Raw genomic sequence first — 6000 nt, 5'->3', positions numbered from 1 at the left:
CTAGTGTGCTGTATCCCAAATCACAATACACATATGCACCGAGTTATGAGACAGAGAAGGGAACTACAATGCCCCTCTTGACCTCAAATCCTGTCTGCCCGCATATCATCCCTAGCTTTGTTGCAAGGCTGTCATTACCCAGGATGAAGTGAAATAGGACCCAAGAGTCTGGCTTCTGCGATTCATCAATCCCGCTTTTCAGTCCCCTATCCTCCCACCTGCTCTGTAAGTTGAGAAAACAATTCAAACTAGCGGCACCAGGGGGTGCTCTCAGGCCAAGATGAAATCAAGAAACCACGGTTAACCTAAATTCCAATGTCACATCGTTTTTCCATTGCTCAAGAACCTGCAGTGGCTCCCCATTGCTCACCCTATCTTAAGCTGTTCCCTTATAACCTAAGCCCATCTCATCTGCCCAAGCTCCCACGTGCATGCACCCTCTATCGTGCTGAATTTCTACTTAGCCATGTAACTCATAAGGGTGATGCCAAGGGGTAATGGTGTAGCTAGAGCTAGCCCCCTCTCCACTTAGGTAGATCTGGCTGCGTCAACCACCCACATCCCTCTGGTGGTTGGGGAGCCCGGGGTTGGATGAAAATCATGCTGCGCTTTGCCAGTGGCCACAAGTGAGATTCAGTGCCCAGAGCTTCTAGGGGACTCAGCTCACCATGCACTGCCCTGTGTGTGGCAGTGAAACCCAGGCCCTGACAGGCGCCACGTAAAAATAAATACATAAATAAAGCTATCCTCAATGCGCTCCATGTAAATGGATACTGGAAATGAAAGTAGTGGACTAGGCCAGGTGAGGTGGCTCACGCCTGTAATCCCACCAATTTGGGAGGCTGAGCCTGGCGGATCACTTGAGGCCAGGAGTTCAAGACCAGCCCGGCTAACATGGTGAAACCCCATCTCTACTAAAAATACAAAAATTAACCAAGCGTGGTGGTGTGCCTGTAATCCCAGCTACTCGGGAGGCTGAGACAGAAGAATCGCTTGAACCCAGGAGGCAGGGGTTACAGTGAGCTGAGGTCGAGCCACTGCACTAAAGCCTGGGCGACTGAGGAAGACTGTCTCAAAAAAAAAAAAAAAAAAAGTAGTGGGATTGCTATGTGAATATAATCTCAAGACAAGTCACCTAGCCTCCCCACCAACTCCATCTTCTAGCCGGATGGCTACTCTGACACTTTCTGATAGGGAAATTCTGTAGTTGTCCATATAGGTGCCCCTTTCACGGGTCCCATCTCTCTTTTTGCTTGTGTCATTTCCCCTACCTCAAAAGATCATTCCTCGATCCTCCCTATCTAAACCTGACCTTTCATTGAAGGCTTCATATTTCCGGACTTTCCTAGCCAGCACAGTCCACACTGACACCCCCTTTTCTGAATCCCAGTCGCACTTCCTGTCTTTACCACACAACTGAGCTCTTGATTCAGCTGTAATTATGACACATACAGTGTGCAGGTTTTGGAGTTAGATAAAACTTGGTTCAAATTTTAGTTCCTTGAAGACAAAATTCTGGAACTTGATAATGGTGATAATTGCACAGCATTGTGAATGTGCTTAATACCACGGAATGCTGACGTTTAAATTGGCTAAAATTCTGTTATGTGCATTTTACCACAATTATTTATTTGTTTATTTTTGGAGATGAGGGTCTCCATATGTTGTGCAGGCTGGCCTTGAACTACTGGGCTCAAGCAATCCTCCTACCTCAGCCTCTCAAGTAGCTGAGACCACAGGTACACACCACAGTGTCAGCTGCTAACACAATTTTTTTTTTTTTTTAAGACAGAATCTCACTCTGTCGCCCAGGCTGGAGTGCAGTGGCGTGATCTCGGCTCACTACAACTGCCGCCTCCTGGGTTCAAGCAATACTCCTGCCTCAGCCTCCCCACTAGCTGGGGCTACAGGTGCGCGCCACCACACCCAGCTAATTTTTGTATTTTTAGTAGAGATGGGGTTTCACCATGTTGGCCAGGATGGTCTCGATCTCTCGACCTTGTGATCCGCCTGCCTTGGCCTCCCAGAGTGCTGGGATTACAGGCGTGAGCCATCACGCCCGGCCTCTTTCCTCCCCTCTCTACTCCCGGCTCCAATATCAGTCCTGGCAGCAGCAGTGAGGGTCCGAGGCCTCGCCGGGGGTGGGATGGAACCCACCTTCTCCAAGGCTCCCCCTGGGTTGCTGGCAGCCCCGTGTGGCAGGGAAGAGGAACTGCCGGAGCGTCCTTCAGGGAGGAGAGGGGCCAGAAGACAGCAACATGGCGCCCCCAGGTTTCCCACAGGCCCCCTCCTGTAGACCAGCTGGCCCTTCCCTCAGTGACGACTCAAAGTCTAATTTGAAGAGCTCTCTGGGGACATTCCTCTCCCTGGGTGGTGGTATTTTGGGGAGCGGATGTGAACTTCCCTGAAGGGGAGAGGTGTAAACTCCCAGCATCCTGCTACCACCCCCGCCCCCATCACCCTTCATTTCCCCAAGTGCAGGCTGGGGACAGAGGAGAGGGAAGGGGATTAGGTGCTCGGGCCGGGGAACCGAGACCCAGGGTGTCACTGCTGACAGCAGCGGGCACGCAGAGCTGCAGGGAGACCGAGCCGCGGCCCCGCGGAGCCGACGCTGCCATCTGGCTAGAAGGCCCACTCTTTCTTTAACCAGAGGTCACAGTCTCACTGCCTACCCAGGAGGCAGCCCCGAGACGCCCCCTACGGCCTGGGTTTTCTCCACCCTGTCCCCGCGCCCACCCCAGCTCTGCCTTCCCCGGCTGCACCGCTTTGTAAAGAGGACGGCTGGTCAGACTGAATCACTGCGCTGGCCCGCGCTGAGTCGAGCCTGGGGACCGGATCCGGGACTTCCGGAGAGCCCCAGGGTCCCCGCGCGCCCATCCACCCGCGGTCGCCTGAGCATTTATGGTAATGTTTGGGTTGGGGCGAGCGGCCGGATCCCCGCCCCCTGCCTCCGCCGGGCGGGACCTCGAGGCCGGCTCCTGGGGAGCTTAGCGCCGGCGCCTTCCCGCCGCGGCCGGGTCCCCTGGGTGGAGACCCTGGGTGCCGGAGGCCTGAGGTTCGGCAGGTGGGCTGGCCCCCGTGCGGAGGCTCCTAAGTACCAGAAGGACAGTCCCCAGTTGGTCCGAGGAGGGGTCCGCGGGGTTGGGGGCTCCAATGGGAGGGCTATAATCCCCATCAACCTACCCTAACCACCCACTGCTGCCCACCCAATCCCTGCCTCTGGTTTAAGAGTCCATCATCCCCAGGAAGAGTCCTGATGCATCCACATCCTTTCTCCTTCTCTCCCCCCACTCCCTGGCAGGGAAGGGGCGGAGGGAAGAGGCCAGCAGCTCTCAGGGGAGTCGTCGGAATGCTGGGAGCCTGGGAACAGACCCTGCGGTCCCTGGGAAAGCCAGGCTGTGGGAATCCCACCGTCAGCCCCCTCCCCATGATGGGCCACCGGATGTCAGAGACCCCAGTTCCCCAACAGGGATCTTTGTGAGGGTGGGCCCCGCCCCCCCAGTTCAAGCCCCAGCCTGGCTCGACCCCAGAGTTCAGTAGGCCAGCTGTGACGAAGACAGCCCCTCCCCCGCTCTCCGCCCTCTACCCCCCTGCCTGCTCCAACATAATCCTCGCCATTGTGCCCGTTGCCCCCTCCCTCTGCTCCCCCTCTCTAGACCCCTGTACAATGGGGCCTTTGCAGCCTCCAGAATGGAGATGAACTCACGGTTTTTCCAAGTTTAAAAATAGTCCCCCCATCCCCCAGAAGGCCATCCTCCCTCTCTCCCAAGGTGTTGTGGGGTACACCTCCATCCCGGCTGTGCCTCCTTCCTCCTGCCCTGGGTCAGGTGCGAAGGACATGGGTGAGACAGCGTCCGGCGGGAGCAGGGCTGCTTCCCCCGATTCAGTCTCTTCCCCCACATCTCCCACAGGCCCCCCAGTACAGTATCCGGTTTCCTGCCCCCCCCCTTTTCTACCCTGTTTTCACTCCTTCAGTACAATCCTCTCCTACTCACACCCACATTCTGGAAAAATTCTCCACCTTCCCCCCCCTCCAAAGACCCAGACCGGATCCTATTATCTGGCCTGGCCAGGAGGTTCCCCAGTCTCCATAACTGCCAAGATTGTTGGGACTCCCCCACCCCATGTTCTCATAGCAGCTGCAAACACCTCTTTATCAGCTTCCTTCCTCAGCCCAGCCCACCCTTCTCACATCCTCACATCCTGGTCAAGGCCCCTGGATCCAGAAGGATGGGTTGGAAGTCATTAAGTTCCCTATGCTGGAGCTGAGAGAGGACACTTGGGTTCCAGTCTTGCCCCTTCCCGGCCTCTGGGGACAGGTCCATCCTTGTCTTTTTACCTCCAACTCCCCAGGGCTCTACTTCTCCTTACAATGAGCTGAAAGCTCCACCCACCCAGGAGAATGTGGCTGAGGAGCCCAACCAGGACCCCCACCCCCCACCCCACCTGGCCTCAATTTCTCCACCTGTGATCAGACCTATACCAGAGACATGCAGAGGACATTATGCGCAGGAGGGTCCCTCACGTCTGAGGGGCCCAGGTCCACCATGGGGCTGGAGGAAAGCAGCCTTCTTGCCTGCAACCCAAGGAGGGAAAAAAGAGTAAGAATGAGGACTCTTACTAAGGCCCCCAGGGCCTCTTCTGGCCCTGGCCTACATCTGAGCCAGGCTCTTCCAACCCAGTCCATGTGCTGGGGCCCTGCACATGGACTGGAAGGAGGAAGGCCATGGCCTCCTCCTCCAACTCCCTTCTGCTGGCTGTCAATCCTGTCCTGCTAGAAGTCCAGCAGCCACCTTCTCTCTCTTGCTGCTGCTGGAGTGCTAGCCTCCGGCCTCTAAGGGGAGCTGAGGGCTGATCCCCTTCACCTTCCGCTCCCCCCACCCTGCTCCCTGCCTCCATTCCTGAGTCCTCTCCGAGGTCCTGACCCCTCTTTAGTTTGGAATCCCAAAGTGCCCACCTCATGAAACCATCCCGAAGCTGTCTGTCCCCTGAGGCTATGACCCACTCCTGAGCAGCCTAGACAGCCCCAGGCTACTGGCTTCCTTAAAGGACAGTCTTCTGTGCTTGTTTGGTGGGGCCATGCAGGGGAAGGGACGTCACCCTGGGCTCTAGGCTCTAACCTCATTTCCCTTTCACTGCAGAGAAAAATCCTCCACCCCCACCTGGCTTCACTCTCCTCCAGCGGAAGAAGAATTCAGAACTGACTGTCCTTGGTGGTTAGCTGGCTTTGTTTTCAGGCCAGAGAGGCGAATGATTAGTTAATGGTGTTAAGTGAAGGAAGGGGGTTGGGCAGGGAAGCCAGCTCCATGCCCAGCCGGGCCTGCCAGGGCAAATGGCATCCTTCAACCATTCCCACTCCAGCCCAGCAGACAAAATATTCTCATCTATTCAGCTCTGGGCCTGGGGCCAGTCCATAAATTCACTCCGGAGGGGGTGCCAGGGTCCTCCTCTTGTTCTCCCTGCAGGCTCCAAGCTCCAGGCTCCAGGCCCCTGGCCCGGCGGGCCTGGGTTCTGCACGGCCTCTGGCTGGAGACTAATGGCCATGGAGGAGGGGTCGGCAAAGCTCTGAAAGACAAGGCTGGTGTGGTTTGCCAGTCATCTCTGCGTCATCAAAACGCCACCCCGAGCATGCTCTCAAGTCACCTGGCCATCTCTGGGGTTTGCCGGCTCACCCTCCACCTCCCCCAGCCAGCAGAGGGGTGGCCCTGCTGGGCAACACACCTCTACCCAAATCCAGGCCCCTATTTGGCACTCCCTGGTGAAGGCGCACCAGGAGATGTGGACCCCTTTTCTGAGGCCAGGCTGCTGGGGTCACAGTGAGGCAAGAGCCCCTCCCCCTCCCTAGAGCCTTAGTTCAAGAGGCCAGAAGACCCAGGGAGAAGTCTTTTTGGGAGAAGGGTAGCTGCAGAGCTCCCCACCCAAGCAGGGCTGATTTGATTCTTCCCTCAGCTATGGACCCACCACCAACAGGGCTGGGGAAGACGGCGTGGGGGTCATTGC

The 6000-nt window shown here is 56.8% G+C and overlaps 1 non-coding gene across 1 annotated transcript; it reads left to right on the top strand.

Moving 5' to 3' along the window:
- The first annotated feature begins 586 nt into the window (after nucleotides 1-586).
- On the top strand, nucleotides 587-713 carry LOC112425697 (small nucleolar RNA ACA64). The gene has a single exon (XR_003016834.1). It is a non-coding gene; the product is annotated as a small nucleolar RNA ACA64 (small nucleolar RNA).
- The last annotated feature ends 5287 nt before the right edge of the window (nucleotides 714-6000 follow it).

This window comes from Macaca nemestrina, chromosome 12, assembly GCF_043159975.1.
Source record: "Macaca nemestrina isolate mMacNem1 chromosome 12, mMacNem.hap1, whole genome shotgun sequence".
Lineage (NCBI taxonomy): Eukaryota > Metazoa > Chordata > Mammalia > Primates > Cercopithecidae > Macaca > Macaca nemestrina.
The sequence above is the reverse complement of the archived record's forward strand: the minus strand, read 5'-3'. Positions and strand labels throughout refer to the sequence as shown.